Source organism: Vanellus vanellus (genome assembly GCF_965231255.1).
Source record: "Vanellus vanellus genome assembly, chromosome: 6".
NCBI classification, from domain to species: Eukaryota; Metazoa; Chordata; class Aves; order Charadriiformes; family Charadriidae; genus Vanellus; species Vanellus vanellus.
The window spans coordinates 30,967,109-30,986,753 of record NC_138911.1 but is presented as its reverse complement, the minus strand read 5'-3'; the positions used below and the strand labels follow the sequence as shown (position 1 = coordinate 30,986,753).

At 39.1% G+C, this 19,645-nt stretch overlaps 1 protein-coding gene across 1 annotated transcript in view; it reads left to right on the top strand.

Moving 5' to 3' along the window:
• Positions 1–19,645, top strand: part of TTBK2 (tau tubulin kinase 2) — a gene marked incomplete at its 5' end in the record, with an annotated part of 77,389 nt that overhangs the window by 20,773 nt on the left and 36,971 nt on the right. The window lies entirely within an intron of this gene.

The following is a 19,645-nucleotide window of genomic DNA, read 5'->3' as shown; positions in this document are numbered from 1 at the left end:
CACCAGGTCGCATGGACTTGTGCACCTTTAGGTTCTTTAGGTGGTCTTGAACCTGGTCTTCTCCTACAGTGGCCAGTTTCTCATTGTCCCGGTCCCTGCTTTGCCTTCTAGGACTTGGGCGGTGTGGCTAGAACTCTTGCAGTGAAGACTGAGGCAAAAAGTCGTTGAGTACCTCAGCCTTGTCCAAGTCCCGGGTGACCAAGTCTCCCATTTCCTTCTGGAGAGGGCCCACGTTTTCCCTAGTCTTTTTATCACTGAAGAAACTGTAGAAGCTTTTCTTGTTGCCCTTAATGTCCCTGGCCAGATTTAATTCTGTCAGGGAATTTTTCCCAACCTGATCCCTGGCTGCTCAGACAATTTCTCTGTATTCATTCCTGGCTACCTGTCCTTGCTTCCACCCTCTGTAGGCTTCCTTTTTGAGTTTGAGTTTGTCCTGGAGCTCATTGTTCATCCATGCTGGCCTCCTGGCATTTTTGCCTGACTTCCTCTTTGTTAGGATGCGTCGCTCTTGAACTTGGAGGAAGTGATCCTTGAATATTAACCAGCTTTCTTGGACCCCTCTTCCCTCCAGGGCTTTATCCCATGGTGCTGTACCAAGCAGATCCCTGAAGAGGCCAAAGTCTGTTCTCCTGAAATCCAGGGTGGCAAGCTTACTGTGCACCCTCCTTGCTGCCCTAAGGACCTTGAACTCCACCATCTCATGATCACTGCAGCCAAGGCTGCCCTCGAGCTTCACATTCCCCACCTTGTTGGTGAGAACAAGGTCCAGCGTGGCACCTCTCCTTGTTGGCTCCTCTATCACTTGGAGAAGGAAGCTATCATCGATGCATTCCAGGAACCTCCTGGATTTCTTATGCCTTGCTGTGTTGTCCCTCCAACAGATATCAGGGTGGTTGAAGTTCCCCATGGGGACCAGGGCCTTGTGAATGTGAGGCTGCTGCTATCTGTCTATAGAGGGCCTCATCTGCTCAGTCTTCCTTGTCAGGTAGCCTGTAGCAGACCCCCACTGTAATGTCAGCTGTTCCTGCCCTCCTGACCTGTAAGCTCTCGGTTGGCTGCTGAACTATTCCCAGGCAGAGCTCCATGCGCTCCAGCTGGTCATTGATGTAGAGGGTGACACCACCTCCTCATCTCCCCTGCCTGAAGACCTTGTAGCCTTCCATTCCAACACTCCAGTCATAGGAGTGTTGTCACTCTCCCACCATGTCTTCATAATGGGAATAAGATTGTAGCCCTGTAGGCTTGTACAGACCTCTAACTCCTCTTGCTTATTCCCCATGCTACGTGTGTTTGCATTGAGGCGTTTAAGGTGGGCCGTTGACAAAGCTGACTTACTGGCTGGAGTGGCTGGAATTCCTTTGTGCTGCGCTCCAGGTGCTCTCCTGCTGACCTTCACCTTTCAGAAGAGAGTTGCCTACTATTGTCACCCGCTGCCTTTTCTTCGTTGAACTGGCTGTTATACAGGGAGCAGACCGAGCTGCCTTACTCAGCTCCAGCATCTTTCCAGATGTGACTGGTCTTTCTTCTTCAGTCTGCAGAGCAGTGAAGCAGTTCTGCAAGGGCACCTCAGGCTTCAGGGGAAGTCTCTTCCTCCTGCTGGTCCTCCTGCACATTTATGCATGTGCTGTGTACATATTGCTGGCTTCTTACTTTGAATTGCTGAAAAAAGTAGTTTCAACATTGCATTTTCACTAGCTGTTATTAGTTGTTTCTTATAGAGACGTTCGGAGGGAGGATTTTTTGTGGTCATTTTATTTTTTCCTGAGAAGTTATGGTGTCTCAGACTTCTTACCTGAAAGAATGGTCAAGGCAGAGAGCTTAGAATGAGAAAGCCTTTCTTGAAGATCAGCCCAACTAATTGCATGAAGGGTTTAAGCCATACTTCGGTATTAAAGGATCCCCCAGAGTTTTGCCGTCATGCTTGTCAGATCTGAAGACATCTTGGTGTCATTTTTGGAGATGTTGTTCATCTTCATACTACCCATCTTACTGTCAGACTCTATGGTGATTGAGCACCATTCAAACCATGCTACCAAGGAGTCCATTTAGCTGTAGCTGCTCCTATCTAAATACTGTTCTGAAAAATGCAGGTTTAATATAAAGAGCTTCTCAGAAAGTAATATTTAAAGAACAGTAAGAGGAATGCCAAGTGAGCAATTTGGTTATTCAACACTTGTAGTGCTTACTGTATTTTTCATTGCATTTTGGAGTGTCACGCGTGGACTGTGTGTTTACAGAGTTGAGGAGCAAGCAGTTTTCAGCCTGTTTCACTGTTTTTCCCCAGTGGGACTTGCAATTGCATGATTTTTCACCCTTGGATTAGATTATCTAAAATGACCTTCATTTGGTTTGCAGTAGCCAGATTACAGTATGACTGATTTTGAAAGTAAAAAAATAAAACTTGAAGGATATATATTGTACTTTATCCACTGAGAGTATGATGTATATAAGCAATTTTTTAGACTACATATTAACATCTTCTTTATTTGCACACTTTTGTTTCCATCAAACCCCCTTTTTCAAGAAAAGCGCAGAACAGTCACAAAGCTTAAGCTTTTGAAGTCAGTAAGCAGCAGTTTTCATATGAACTACTGCTACTGGATGCACTCAGTTTTACATATCTGAAGGACACAAATGATTCACATGAAGTATCTGTTTATCTTCTTAATTATCAATTAGGTTTTCCTCATTTATTAACTCAGAGCCCTAGCCAATGATGTGTTGTTTGGGTCATCCACTCCATCTGACCCAAGCTTTCAATACAAAGGATGGCATGAAGTTAAAGAGCAGAGGAGTTCCTCTAGTTTTTAAAATTGGGAATAAATTGCTATAAACATAGAAGCGTATGGTTTTTGTTTGGAAAAACCAGTATCAAATTTCTTCCTTATTCTTCGTGGTTTCCCTTGTACTTCTGTAATTGCCTGTTGTGCTTTTTGCATAAGCTTCTTTTCCCACATTGCAGCTGAAATAGCCTTTTTCCTCTAATTCTCTCTGCAGAACTATATAATTTCTTCCTCCAATGATATCAGAACTCTTTTTTCAGAAAACAACGAAATAACACATCTCCATTGTATTTCCCAAGAATTTTAGTTGTAGCTGTCCTAATTCCGTGGTCTACAAAGTGAATGCAGTTTCTAAGTCTTATTTTTACATGTTGACTGTGTAGGTAGTAATCTGTTGTAAAGTTGGTAAAAAGGGATAGAATTAATTATAAATGTAATACAACAACTGTTAGAGAAGGACTAATATCTGGACTTTAACTTTAAATTCATCATTTTCCTTATGGAAAAATATCACCCCTCTATAAAGAGGAGTAAGGGTTCATTTCAGGGAAGTATGGGAAGGAATATTTTGAGAGATGATTTTGTGTAATGAAAGTGTTTGTGTTCAGGCTTTATTAGTCTTACTGGACCCTAGCTCTTTGTCCCTTTTATTTTTGTTTGCTTGGAACATGTTTTGACCACGTATACTTTTGGGAAACCTTGAACAACATTTTGTGTGTAGCTGGGAATAGGATGAATGAATATGGAAACTCGGGCAGTAGTGTGTGTGTGTGTAGGCTTCTGAAACTAAATTTTACATGGTGGAGACAGTACTTAGGATGCAAGTATTTGGGGTAGATGTAGAATTAAATTCTAGAACGGAAGTTGATAAGGAAACATTCATCGGTGGGAGGAGCCTCGTCTGATGACAGAAAAGATTGGAAGAGAGAAAAATGTGTGTTGGAAGGAGAACAAAATCTGCTGGGGATGATGTAGGCTGTTAAAAGAAAGAAGGAAGAAACAGAGGCAGAGGAATAAGTTGTTGGAGAAAAGAAGCCAATAATTGAATCAATGGTGTAGATCAAAATTGATTACTGCAAAGCAGGATAATTAGAATTTAATTGTTGGGAGACTCTCTCTAATTATCCAGCAAATACATTTAGCAAGATGCAAATTTAGTATATTTATGAGATTCATAGTCTACTGTTTATTGTTTTTTGAGAGTGTTGTCAACGGGTTATTTTACCTACCATTTTGTTTCCCATTGTCCTAGTGACAGCTGAAATAAGTAGTACTAGCATCTGTTTTTTCTTGAGACAAAGAATAAATTGTTCTTTTGAATGTAAACCTGACTTCCTACAGCCTTCAGTTTATATGTCTCTGTTTACAAGGTGATAATAGAAAGTGAAGGTGTCAGCTGTGATACAGAAGTAGAAAACTTTAATGGACAAGATCTGACGGACATTCACATTCTTAATATCATCAGCTCTTGGGTAGTTGTCATCACTCCTGTTTTAAAGTGAATTTTAACCATAACTTTTCTTTGAGGTATTATTAAATTTAATATAAGTAAAGCAAAATAAAAGAAAAAAGAAGCCGCTAGTCTTTGCTCTTAGACAGATTAACCTTTAAAAATGAATTTGATGTCATAATTCTTTAAAAATCCATAAATTCAATCCTCATGTATTATCACAGGCCTGAATTTTTGTGGTCTTTTATTTATGTGGACTTCTGGTTACAAATAACTGAATTGTATTTGTTTTACAAAGAAGATAGCATAACATATATGCAAGCTGAGCTGACAAAGCTAGGGAAAAACACAGCTGAAAAACTATCCATAAGAAGGTGGTATTTAGACAAAACATTTTTATCTAACACATCTGTGTTTTTCTACTCAGTATACAGGTCTCACTTACTGGCAGCATAATGAATTAATCAAATTAACGGGCAGTCCGCTGAATCTGGTGATTTGGACTCGGCAAAGATGAATGAAGGAGACAACTCCTTTTTGCCCAATTTGGTGTTTAGTTTGGAACGTGGGCTTCCTCTTAGAGATTATCATAACTGGTAGTTAAAAGGTATTCTGAGGAGACTCTCTTGCCTGTGGAGCTGTTGTATTTTTGATAAGTAAGGCTATTTAGGTCAAAGGGAGAGTTATCCTATGACTGCTTTCCCCCCTCTCCCTGCCTTTCTCCTGCCCTTCCCAGTGACTAGATTTCAGGTCATTCTTCAGTTGTTATTTAAATGAAATGAAGAGCTTCCACAGAGTTCTCACCCTCATAGATTTGTTTAGCATGGCCTTAATTTCAAGTGTCTAAACTTTCCTGTATGTATTTGAAATAAGTAAAAAATCAGTTACATTCTTTTAACATACATTAAGGACGCTTACAGTATTTTAAATCTGACTTGCTAGATTTTTTTTTTTCTTGGAAATTTGAAATATTAAACCTTACCAAGCTGGGAAGTCCTGATTTTAGAACAACTAGGAAATGTAACACTGTTTGTTTTTCTGATGTGCTTTGCATTAAAGGAGTCACAAAACTCTTACTCTAAACATTACCAAAAATATTCAAATTCAAAGGAGACAGAGTATCCACCAACATTTTCTGAGGAGTTACCCATGCTCTTTACTGCTGACATGTCAGTAACAAAATTGTCTCTGATTCCTGCTAAAGCAGAAGATATACCAGCTGCTGTACAGCCTGACCCTTAGGAAAATGCAGTGCAAGCAATAGTGAATACAAATGTTTAGATCTTTTTATTGTCTAGGAAAGCAGTTACAAACCTGTTCACATCAAACAACGAACGTGTTATTCTATTCAGGTGTTTATGTACAAAATCAGATATCTGCTGCTTGTCTTTCTTCAGTGCCCTCAGATTCTGAGGATTTTCTAGCAAATGAGTTTTTATCTTCAGGTTTCACTTTAGGATGACAGATGGTGGCCTGGAAATATACTTTAAGAAGCTGAATTCTTAAAAACAAACAAACAAACCCAACAAAAACCCCAAAACAAAACAAGCCTTAAAAAACAACAAAAAAAACAACCCTGCCCAGAGTGCAGCACAGAAATGTGTTGGTAAATATCAAAGCAGAATAGTAAATACATTTTGAAAGCTTTTGAAATCTGTTGTATTTCACTTAAATACATGGATAGAAGTTTTACATTTCTTGTATATTCATCCTTTTATTTAATTTTTTTGCTTCACAAAAATTTGGGAATGGCTATGCATTTTAATTGAATGGTGTTTCTTTCTTTTAATGTTCTGGAATGTCTTGATTGCTGTGAAGGACTAGAGAATAATTCCATCTTATTCTGACTTGCCTCCTGTTATCGTGGTGGAAGAATTGCAGATCGTTTATTTCTGTGATTGGAAGAGAACATAGTTTTTATGGTGCTGAGAGAGTGGAAGCTGTTTCCATTAAATGCTTTTTATGATGGGCCAAAAAGCGGGATAATTTTAGGAACTAAAGGAGCAATGGTGAAGCTACACTGTTGTGAGAAAAAAGATCCCTGCAAATCTTTTGTTGTCTCTGAAGGCAATTTGGATCCACAGACTGCTTCAAGATGGATTGCTCATATATGCTTCTCAATCTCCTTTTCAAGTAAATGCTGTTATAGCCTGGTCTGCAAACATTGATATTACTTTAAGAAAAAAGTCCCAGAAGCGGTCCACAGATAGTATTGACTAAAACTGGTGCAGTTTTCTTTATTTACCCTGGTGCCACTGATGATTTAGAATTTGTGTTGGTAACTGCTCCTGAAAAATACCTTGACTGCATGCATTTGTTGTAAATAAGGGTCTGTGTACTGGACGTTGTTCAAAAAGAGTTACTGAATGCTGAACTCGGATTAAAGTTTGGGTTACATCGAGGCTGTCTGTTAAATTTAAGTGATTGGCAGCACTTTGGTCAGCTCCAGAAAATTGTGACATTTATCAGGTTTTGGTTTTATTTAAAGAGCAGGAAGATACATTGCGTCTTCAGCAGTTCCTTGATATTCTCTGCTTTGAGTGACACAGATCAAAGCAAAATCTGAGGACAACTAGGACATGTTTTATGAGTATAGTATTAAATGGCAGTGAATTATATGAAAAATAATTAAATAGTACAAAAAAGTTCCAGGGAGCTGTTTCAATTGATAGTGCTACATATTAAGTATATAATAAATAATTGGCTAACTGGTCTGAAAAGACCTGTCTTTCAAACCTGTCTAAAACTTTTGAAACCCAGATACTGAAGGGTAATGGTCTATGTTACATTGTTAAACGTACTGTTCAGTGGTTGTTTCATCCTGTTGAGAAGCATTTTGTTGCTGGCATTTGCCTTGTGCTGACTTTTCTCAGTAATGTTCTCTCTCAGTCCCAACCAGTACATTACACAGGGATGTGATTATTCGAGGATTGCATGTTTGCACCTAAACAAGTAATATCATATTTATTTTTCCTCTTGAAATCTTCTCATCTTGGAATCATAGAATAGTTTACGTTAGAAGGGACCTTTAAAGGTCATCTAGTCCAACCTCCCCTGCAATATGCCGGGGCATCTTCAACTAGATCAGGTTGCACAGAGCCCTGTCCAACCTGACCTTGAATGTTTCCAGGGATGGGGCATCTACCACCTCTCTGAGCAACCAGTTCCAGTGTTTCACCACCCTCATTGTAAAAAATTTCTTCCTTATATCTGGTCTAAATCTTCCCTCTGTCAGTCTAAAACTATTACCCTTTGTCTAGTAGTAACATGCCCTGCTAAAAAGTTTGTCCCCATCTTTCTTGTAAGCCCCCTTTAAGTACTTAAAAGACACAATGAGGTCTGCCCAGAGCCTTCTCTTCTCCAGGCTGAACAACTCCAACTCTCTCAGCCTGTTCTCATAGGAGAGGTGTTCCATCCCTCTGATTATTTTTGTGGCCCTCCTCTGGACTTGCTCCAGCAGGTCCATGTCGCTCTTATGTTGGGGACTCCAGAGCTGGATGGAGTACTCCAGGTGGGGTCTCCCCAGAGCAGAGTATAGGGGCAGAATCACCTCCCTCGACCTGCTGGCTGTGCTTCTTTTGATGCAGCCCAGGATATGGGCTGCGAGCACATGTTGCCAGCTCATATCCAGCTTTTTATCCACCAGTATCCCCAAGTCTTTCTTCACAGGGATGCTCTCAATCCCTTCATCCCCCAGCCTGTATGGATCCTGGGGGTTGCCCCAGCCCAGGTGCAGGACCCTGCACTTGGCCTTGTTGAACCTCATGAGGTTCACACAGGCCCACTTCTTGAGCCTGTCCAGGTCCCTCTGGATGGCATCCCTTCCCTCCAGCGTGTTGACTGCACCACTCAGCTGTACTGTGTGTCTCATATTTAACATGTATTGTCACTTAAAGTTGCAATACAATTTCTGAGCTCCTTTTCTTCGTTTCATTTTTACCTTCAAGTTGTCATGATATCATATTGTTTTCTCATGGAAACTTAAGCAAACCTCTCTAAAATTTATCCACATGCCTTCTCTCTTCTGATAAAATTTTCATCAATCCTTACATTATTTCCTTATCAGTTATTGCAACAACTTCTTTTTAGCCTTCTCTTTTCACTGTCACTCTTGTGTGAGTAGAGTTTACAGGAGTCATGTCTCACTAATAATTGCACTGCTGAGTAGTTAGGCTGCTGCTGTCTGGGCCGCAAGTGATGAATGCGACAAAGTGTTTCTACAGCTGTAGGTGCTATGGTACTATAGATGACATGTTACAAAGAGGAATCTGAACCTTAAAATGATCCTGTTTTTTCCTCTTCCTAACCTGTTTCTGAAAAACAAGAACTTGTCTAGTTCAGCATGCATTCTCAAGCTTAGCATGGAGTCACCCTGTGGCATGGAGTAACTCTTCAGGCATGGCACAAGCAGCACTTAGAGCCTTCCAGTGCTCCCACAGGGCTAATCTGTTCAGGCTCAGCAAAGGGTTCTCTTCATTACTGCTGTACCGAACTAATAACACCATTACCCTCTCCTCCTTACTGTCATAGAAGAATTCAAATCATGGGAAGGATGATGGAGGAAGCAAATTCCTATCTGTATAATAGTCCTCTGAGGCTTTTATACATTGGTATACTTTAGCGTAGACCTTTCATAAGTTGTCTCTTTGATTGAACACACCATTATCTTGCAACGTAATTTTTTGGAGCAGGGAAGTGGCAGAAAGTTACTTTTCCTCCTCAGCATTTACATGAAAGCTATGCATGGTGTACTGGACACCTCAATGCTAATGGCCGCAAAGCAAAGACCTGTGTATGGGCAAACTTGGCATAAGAAATTTGCAGGATGAAATGTCTATAACTGGGCAATCCTAAAACCAGAATTCTTTTTATTAATTTCTATATTGTTTGTCTAACGAAGACAGAAATTAATGTGAAGAAGGCACTGAACGCAGTAAAGTAATGTCAGGCATTAAATAGCTATGTAACTTTCAGTAGTTTCTCCCTGTCAAATTCTTTCAGCTGATCTTTACCAAATCTCGGTGGGTTCCGCTTAACTCTTCAGATTTTCCCTTATTCCTTCCCAGGTCTGTAATTAGATTTCATGAAATAGGGGAGAGGAATGGAATGTATGAAGTATCAGAAAGTGTAAAGGAAAAACAGGAGAAGGAGGAGAGGGAAAAGAATGACTGAGAATGAATATTATTTACCTGCCCCATTCCCTGTCTGCTGCAGAAGTGAAGCTAGCAGATGCTGAAACAAAGAACAAGAAACATTTCATGATAACCTCAATGGTGTCATGTAAATGCCTCACTGAACTTTAAATTTGGAAGTAGTTCAGCTGTGTTAACATGAAGCTTTGTGTGGGCTATCCAGCTTGGGAAGAACACTATGCTGTGCCAGGACCAAAAGTAGTGTCTGTCTCTGTCGAGCATTGCACTGCGTCAGCTGCTTCTTGAAACAGTTTCTAGAAATATTTATTCTAATCTATATGAAGAGAGGAAGAAGACATGACGGGGAAGTGGAGTGTGATGCAGCAAAGCTAAATTATGTCCAATTTTGCATTGTTACCAACTTACTGAGGAGTTTGCCATGATGGAGTAAGTTGGCAAGATGCAGTTTTAGCTTGAACCATAGGACAGATATCTTGATCATGTATTTTGAGATCAGCCTCCTAACAGCCACCTCTCTTCACTTCTCTTCAGCACTTCTTGGGAAGATTCAAGAGCTGGGACTGTAAAACATGAAAAATAAGTAATACTTTTATACTGAACTCTCTATAAACTAGCAGAAAGGCATAGAATGAACAAGAAATTACAAATGGAGGAGTATTTTACATCTTTAGTGTGTAAACCTTAATTTATTTGAATAATGTTGTTGCACTGATTGTGTGTTTTACAGCAATTAGCAAAATCAGTTCAGCTATTATGACACAAATAAAAATAAAAGAAGGACCAATATGTGGTATAATTCAGCTGCCAAATAGAATGTAGTAAGCTCCTGAAAATAGAGTTGGAAAGTATTTACTGTATGTTCTTTGTTTCTAAAATAAATATTTTTATTAATAAATAATGATTCAAAAGTAGTGTTGGAAGAGAGGACTGGGATAATTTTTTTGGAAACCTGACTATCCTTCCTGTTGTAGCCCACTTCTGCCTTTCTGTGTCTATAAAATTAAATGTTGTACATTTTGCTACTATAAAACAAAAAAATATCTAAAGAACAAATATTTTAAAACTATGTTATCAGGTTTTCTTCACTAAATCTGCATCGCTCAGACTACAGTACATATATTTTTGGAAATAGATGAGGTTTGCAAGATTTCCTTCTCAATTCTGAGCAAAACATTTGATAGTTGATAGCTTTTTAAAAAATGAACTACTTTAGAGAAAAAAGCTTTGTTTCAGTAAATGGAGTTCTGTTGAAGAGTCTAGGATAAATTATTACAGCTTTATATTTTCTCACTTTCAGTTCTGTTGCAAAGGAATTATTATATAATATCAGAGCCATTCAATGCAAGACGTAAACATATAGCCTCATTCCTAAATAACCTATACGTACTCCTTAATTCTTTCCCTCATGTCATCTAAGTCAACAAAGACAACAACAGAGCCTAATTATTTATTTTTTTTTTTTCTTAAATCCCAGGAGAAACTGAAGAAGGTTTAGATTTTTATGTCAAAATATCCTTCATGGAAACAGTTATTTGCTGGAAAGACTGAGCCAAGAGCCCTTTGTTTTATTGGTTTTATAAGCAGGAGTCTGCATGAGTTGAAAGAATTAGTCATTGGAGGCTCCATTTCTGAATTAGGGATAACTTTATAGGGAAGACAAGGGAGTTAGTTTGGAGAGGTCTGTGCAGACATTATTTTTGAATAAAGAGGTTAAAATAACTATTAAATTGTTAGGTTTCAAAAGTTTTTGAAGTCATGCATAGCTGTGATATACCTACCAGTGATACATCTCTGCATCTATAATGATAGAGCTGTGTTATACCTACCAATGTTACACTGTTTATTATGTTTGTCTGCCATAACCTCCTTCAAGGACACAAAAGGAGATTATTTAAAGCACAATCTTTTAATGTATATATGTAGCATTTCCAGCATCCACCGATCATGATCCTTGCACGTTTGATTGTATTACTGACAAAGAAGGAATGAAGGAAATCAGTGTTGTAGAGACAGGCAGCTGGTGTCTCGTGCGTGATAGTACAAGGTGAAAAAGGCAGGTAGCGAGTTAATATAAAAGATGAAAAAAGAGCATTATGAATTGACTTAGAAGGGGACAGAAGTAGAATGGATATGTGAATTTCATGTGGTGTGATATTATTTTGTAACATCTCTATGGAATATTCTTGCAATAATTAAATGAAATGAAAAACTTGAGAAAATCATGTATGGTTATCTTTTTGAGAGGAAGATTCTTTGTGACCTCGTGCTTGGGGTTTTTGGGTGAAAAATAAAAAACAATCTATTAATATCCTGGCTGAAGGAACAGGTTGATAAATAGTTGAGATATGAAAACGATTTAATTCTCGTAATACAATACTTTGTAAATGTTGGGGAATATTGAGGTTTTTCTCCTTTCTTGTGGTACGCAGAACACTGATATCATATCCAAACAATCACTGAACAATTTAATTTAGAAATTCTGGTGTGCTGTATAGCTGTTCTGTGTTCTGATACAGTAGTTCCTTTATTTTCTATAGAACTGATAGATGGTCAGGGGAATGGGCTGTAACAGTCCTGTAAAAAAAAAAAAAGATAAATAAGTTTTCCACTGATATTATGTTTGAAAAAAATCAAATTATCCTATGAATCGTGAAACTTACCGCTTTCCTATGTTTTTTCCCTTATGTGTTCCAAATTTCTTAGTATTTTTACCTTACTACAGTACTTTACTTTTCTGACCAGTACATAGTTGCAGTTTTGGGACTAGGCATGTGCTTACTTGCCATCTAAAAATGCATGCTGATTGACCAACTGATGAGTGTCTCTTAAGATGGATGTGAACCATTTCAATTGAATTTTAACTGTCTGCCTCTGTGTCAAGGTACTAGTTTGGGTTCTGTCTTTAATCATCAATTTTCATTAAACTTTCAGGAACTGAAAGTCTTTGAGACCTGTCCTATTTGTTTGAAATTAAAAGCTACTATACTAGAAAGACAGGTGGTTTGGTCCAGTAAAATTTGTTTCCTGGTGAAAATAGAAGCAAACCAAAATCAAAACAGAAGCTTTAGTTTCTATTTCTTTCTGAGCTACAGACTAAACTCTCTGCTGAATTATGTAAAATTACAAGTGCTTACAACTTGCTTACAAGTATCTAAAGTGTGGGTTGAAGGAGGATGGAGCCAGACTCTTTTCAGTGGTTCCCAGTGACAGGATGAGGGCCAACAGGCACAAGTTGGAACATAGGAAGTTCTGTTTAAATACATGGAAAAACTTCTTTACAGTGAGGGTGACAGAGCACTGGAACAGGCTGCCCAGGGAGGTTGTGGAGTCCCCTTCTCTGGAGATTTTCGAGACCTGCCTGGATGCAGTCCTGAGTAATGTGCTCTAGGCAATCCTGCTTTAGCAGGGGAGTTGGACCAGATGATCTCTAGAGGTCCCTTCCAACTCTGAAAACTCTGTGATTCCATGATTGAGTAGTTTAAAAGAAAAGAAGGAAAGGGTGTTATTTTATGTACGTTAGCTTGCTTGAGACCTTTTGCTTCTCATCCTTAGTTGAAAATAAGTCTACCACTGGGTTGATGCAACTCTTTAATGTATGGTTTTATCATTATAAATACTAAATATGGTATGTATAAAACAAAAGTGAAGGTCTCGGTTCTTCCATCTACTAAAAGCACAGAACTTCCCATAATGCTGAACAACCATAAAATTTTTACTTGTGGAGTTAAGTAAAAGAATATTCTGCTGTCTGGGGCAATTCTCTGCCAGAGCATTAACTGACTTACACAGGTCGTCTTCCTCTTACAGTAATCTCTGCTTCAGCTCCTGGTATAAGAGGAAGAAGAGAGATTACAGAGGTGTCCTGGTTTGAGGTAAAACAGAACCAATTTTGTTCAGTAACTTCGCAAAGCAAACATACAAATGGCAGATTTATCCTGTGTAATTTTTCACTGCAGTAAATTCAGGTTTCTGACAGACACTTAGTAGGTTGTTACCACCTGCAGCCCACCAGACTATTTGTCTGCCCATGAATCAGCTTTGAAATGATTGCCATTTTCAGCTAGTGCGTCACATTGGCTAAGTAAATACTCCAGCTTGGAAACTGAGTAGCTCGAGAGCTGGTTCGTGCATCAAATATTGCTGTCTTAGAGATAGTGATGCTCTTTATAGCACAGGCAGTTGGAGTTAAAATTTAATTTGTCACCTCATCTGTTAGAATGCACAATAGCAAAATTTACTTGTACTACGAGATGTTAACTCAGCTGTTACCCAGCTTCTGCTGGAACTAGGTAGCATAGGATCAGACACCTGCAATCATGTTTTGGAAATCACAACTTCTGTTTAGGTAGATCTGAGTCCAAATTGTGTGTCGTACTGACAACTGGTAGGATACGGGTCAATAAAGAGTTCTAAATGCAAGTACTTGATTATTGGTGTCTGATGTGGTCTTTATATAGAGCTAAAAGCGGGGGTTTGAAGAGCTGCATATACAGTGAAAACTAATTGAGATATATAATATATTGTAATGGCAATTGTATTTCAACTGCTTGATCTTTCCTTACCCAGACAATCACTGAATTTTTCATTTATGTTAAACTGGTGCTAACACATGCTAGGCATTAAATTAGATTTCAAAGCCTATATCCACAAAAAAGCAGGGATGGGATTGTGAATTGTTGAAGCCATTTGGTATGAAAAAAGGTTCTAAAGAATTGGAAATGTGTATAGTTCCAATCCTGGAAATATATTCTTGTTGGGTAAAAGAACTAGGAAGTTGGCTTTTTAAAGGGAAAAGATAAGAAAGGATTCTGCCTTTAACAAAGGGAAATAGAGGTAATGTAGGTGGCTGCTTTTCTACCCGCCCAGCTATGCGCTTTAGAACTCAGCTGTAGAGACAGCACCAAGAAGGTGGGGTTCACTGCCTGAGCTGGTTTCTCAATCCAAAACCTAAAGACACTTAAGAATTCTCAGTCATTGCCTGACTGATAGGAAGAACCATGGTGTGTGTCAGATATAATGTAAAAAATCATTATTGTTTTATTTTTTCATGTTTATTATCTGCTTTCCAAGATTGCAGTAAAAAGTTACCTTTTTGTTCTGCATAACATTTCCTACATAGCCCACAGCAAAGAACCCAGAGCATTTATCTAGAGGTACTGGACAGAGCTAAGGAGGGTGATTTGTCTCCTCCACAGCCCCTCCAAAGAAGCAACAGTTGTAGGCAGGTTTGTAAGCGTAGTGTCTCCCAGGGATCTGCAAGCTTGTGTGCTTAGAGGAAATAATTCCCTTTTTTGGGAACTCCTAATTTCCTGCATGTGGTTTATCTAAGACATTGTAATGTGTTTCCAGGGTAGGGCCACCTCCAAAGAAAACCAACGTTACACTAAAAAGTACTTTTATGCGTAGAAAAATTCTTCATAGTCATTAGATCGGATTCATATGTGTATATCTTCAAAATAATTTATTTTAACTTACATTTGAAGAATTTAGTGGTAGTAATCAAACCTGAGACGACTCTGTCTTCCAGATCACTAACTGAGCTAATTATATTAGAAAAATCTTTTTTATGTAAACTGATCCAAACAAGTTATAGTTTTGTACAAGGTTTGCAAAATATGTTTTGTGTGAAATATAAGTATGGAAGAACTCTAGCCGCCCTAGAAATTATATCCCTTATTCTCATAAAGGAACTAAATCATGTGATCTGTATGGCCATTACCACTAATTTAATACCTGGGTGCCTTGGTTTGAGGTAAAACAGTACCAATTTTCTTTTCAGTAATTTTACTTTTCAGCTAAGCCTCTTCTAACTCACTCTCTGAACTTGACATCATATTCTTCAGACAGTGTCCGCTTCTACCAGATAAGGTCTGATAGAATCATAGGGTTGGAAGGGACCTCTGGAGATCATCTAATCCAACCCCCCTGCCAGAGCAGGGACACCTTAGAGCAGGTTGCACAGGAACGTGTCCAGGCGGGTTTTGATTGTCTCCAGAGATGGAGACTCCACCACCTCTCTGGGCAGCCTGTTCCAGTGCTCTACCACCCTGAAGGTAAAGAAGTTCCTCCTCATGTTTAGGTGGAACTTCCTATACTCAAGTTTGTGCCTGTTACCTCTTGTCCTGTCACTGGGCACCACCGAAAAGAGCCTGGCCCCATCTTCCTGGCACCCACCATTTAAGGATTTATAAGCATGGATCAGGTCCCCCCTCAACCGTCTTTTTTCCAGACTAAAGAGACCCAATTCCCTCAGTCTTTTTTCATAAGAGAGGTGTTCCAGTCCCCTAATCATTTTCGTAGCCCTATGCTGCACCCTCTCCGGCAGTTCCCTGTCCTTCTTGAGCTGGGGAGCCCAGAACTGGACACAGTACTCCAGGTGCGGCCTCACCAGGGCAGAGTAGAGGGGGAGGATGACCTCCCTCGACCTGCTGGCCACACTCTTCTTGATGCACCCCAGGATGCCATTGGCCTTCTTGGCCACAAGGGCACATTGCTGGCTCGTGGTCATCCTGTTGTCCACCAGGACTCCCAGGTCCTTTTCCACAGAGCTGCTCTCCAGCAGGTCAGCCCCCAACTTGTACTGCTGCATGGGGTTATTCCTCCCCAGGTGCAGCACCCTACACTTGCCTTTATTGAATTTCATAAGATTCCTCTCCGCCCAACTCATGTCCAGGTCATGCTGGATGGCAGCACAGCCTTCTGGTGTGTCAGCCACCCCTCCCAGCTTTGTATCATCAGCAAACTTGCTGAGGGTGCACTCTATCCCCTCATCCAAGTCGTTGATGAATATATTGAACAGGACTGGACCCAGTACTGACCCCTGGGGAACACCACTCATCACTGACCTCCAACTAGACTCTGCGCCCCTAACCACAACCCTCTGAGCTCTGTCTTGCAACCAGTTTTCTATCCGCCTTCCTGTCCATTCATCTAACCCACTCTTCCTAAGCTTCCCTATGAGGATGCTGTGGGAGACTGTGTCGAAGGCCTTGCTGAAGTCTAGGTAGACCACATCTACTGCTCTTCCCTCATCTATCCATCCAGTCACACCATTATAGAAGGCTATCAGATTAGTCAGGCATGATTTCCCCTTGGTGATGTTTATGGTTAATACTGAGGGATGGTGTGCAGAGAGGCTCCTGCTTATACTCATTCCTAAAACAACCAAGGTCTGCTAACTTTGCTATGTGACAAGTTAGAGGGTTGGAAGTGGAAAAGCGTAAAGGTGTCGCACCTGTGGGGACCAGTCCAGCCCAAACCATGACACTGAGGTTTAAGGCAAAGTTTTGCAGGAATTGTTTTTTCTGCAGAAAGTGTGACTCCAGAATCGAAGAACTCTTCCCTGATTTTCCATTTGTTCCTGTGCCCAATTGAGAGTTGTCTATTTCAAAAGCTTTCTTACTTTGAAACATAGTAACAATAGTTGCCATAAATAAATAGAAATGAATGCAAGCTAAATAAAGCTGTTAATATTGAAGAGCTGAAGAATGGATTCCTCAGCAGAGTGGGCTGTTAATGTATCCCTGCAATTGAGACAGCACCTGGAGGTGGCGGTTGCTCCCAGTCTGTGACTGATAAGAAACACACACACACTAAATCTGAAGTGAAAAAACAGGAGAATTTTGATTTTGGCATTTGTCATGAAAAGGAACATAGCTGTGATCCATTTTAATCAAGAATGTCAGTGGAATTTACAGATGTATTCAAATGTGGGATCCTCCATCTCTTTAGTACTAAGGCCCTTTACAGCTATATGCTCCAAAAATGCCATAGATTCTGTTGGTTGTTTTAACAGATCATCTGAAATGACTGAAAAGAATGGACCTGTTAACCCTTTTTGTCAACAAGGAAATCTCCTTTGCCTTAAGGAAGTTCAGTGGCTGTGGAAGCAGCTTGCTTAGATAAGGCATCTGGAAGACAATACTATAAATGTTTCTGCAAGGCTCTTCCCCCCCCACCCCCCAACCCCCCCCAATTGGTGACACGTGAGCTCAGATAGGAAAAATTTGGAGGTGTCTAAAAACAAACTAACATGATCAGTAACAGCAGAGGGGGATTTTATTAGAAAAAATGTGGTGAATCATTCAGGAAGTTGCTATTATTGCCTGTAATGTTTTTCTTTCACTACATGAGCTGTTGTGAAATGCATAAAGAGTTCCGAAACAGTTTCAGAAGGTTTTCAAATGCTCAGAAGTCTATAAATTCTATTCTGAATTGGGTAAACTTGATTTGAGCTACTGGAGCCATCGTTCATGTTGTTAGTGACACGATAGAATTAATTTATTGTTGTGTGGCATTGTAATGCCACTATTAGATAGCGACCAGCTGCATTGCTAAAAGGTATTTCATTCTGTCCTAAAATGTAACAGGGTTACGTATGCTGTTAAGTCAGATTTATACAAACTAAACTTTAAGGCCAGAGATTGTAAAAGGATTTAGATATCCTTGCTGGGGTAAAGAATTCGGAATTTCATTATAAGCTAACACATAGAAACAATATTCATGCTTCCCCACCCCGCCATTCCCCTGGCTGGGTGATTCTCAGATAATTCAAATCATTTTAGGGCAAATAATTTCATAGGAATGTCTTAAGGATGGCAGTGACTTTAACATTAAAAAGCAATTGGGTTGGTACACAATAAATTTCCTCATACAGACTTCTCTCCCAGGACAGAATTGGAATAGGTCAGATTATTAGTGTTTGTAAACTGGATGGGATAATTTAGATTCCATGTGACATTTCTTACTCTTTTTTTATTTCCTTGTCAAATGAGTGGAATGTTTTTGTGCTAATTATCAAGTAGAAATTGAAGTTGTTACCCTAGGAAAAAAAGCCTCATTTCAACCTCGTTTTCATATTTTTCATTATTCTCAGAAGAATGGAAATATTTAACTTAGTAAAACTGAATATAATCCTTCCTTTTTAACGTTCAGACCAGAGGCTGAAGACAAATAAGCTTTTGGTTTCATCTGCTGAAACTTTATGCTCTTGGGATTTACTGAATTTGTATTTCTGTGTGTTTTAAAGTTAAGCTCTCAGTGCCCTTCTGAAATAGTGCTGTTCATCAGACTGCATCTTTCTGGAAATTTATTTTGATTGTCTTAGCAGTGATGACGTATTATTCTTACTTGGATGGTTTGCTAATCTTCAGAACTACTAAGAAGGAGACTTAAGTCCTTTTTTTGAAAAATTTAGTTTCTCCCAAAATTTATCAGTTCCAAAGCATTTTGAGCTATTCTTTTTGTTATTGCATGGTACTGTGAAATTTCTGCAACTACAGTGCTTCATTTCAGGCTAATTTTCAGTATGGTATATGATATACTTACATGATTTAAAACAGTAACTCAATTGTCTGTCCTGGCTGAACGCAAAATGTGTTCCAAGCACAATTTAAACTTTGTGATAGCGTGCAAAACCTAAGATTTATGGAATACCATCTCAGAACCTGTTCGTGTTAAGAACATCTTAGGAAATATCGTCCACCTTAACTAAGACTGGTTCATCTCTCATCGTACAGCTCTAGCAGACATTGATTATATGGACTGTTGAATCCTTTTTAAAGATGTTGCTGGATAATCCTGCTGGATTTAATTGATAGGGCTACTGACACTAGTGGCAGCTCCTGACATACTCAAATGATAGTTCTCAGCATAGCATCTCTTGGTGGATAAGAAGAAATTATACATATATATATATAGGTGGGGAGAGACTGAAGTGTTTTATCTTTATAGGGTAATAATTTTGTATTGTGGTTATCTTTGCATGTATATCAAACCAGACTTTTAAATGTATTGTGCAAAATTTTTTAAAATCTGAAGAATCGTCATGAGTCTGGGGCAGGCAGACAGATCACCAATGCCCCTTTAAGTACAAGTCAGTGGTGAGGAAGATCAGTCAAGTTTCTTACTTTCACTGTTAGAGGAAACAAAAAGAATTATTGATTTGGAAGATAAGACTGTATAAAAGAAAGCAAATTTAGCAGTTCTGGCAATTCTCTTTGTATAGAATGATTAATTAAGGGGGTAGCATGGGTTGGATATTTGTCTTGGGCAAAGTAACAACACCACAGTTTGATTATTTTTTTTTTTTTTACTTGTAAATATGTAATAATTATGACTACTATCAATTATACAGTTCTTTTTGTAACATTTTATTTGAAGGAAAGAAGGATGGGACAATTTATTCTGTGATTGTAAAACAGCAATTGACTTATGATCATACAATATCGAGAGTGTCAGGGAGGAACTGCTGGTATTAA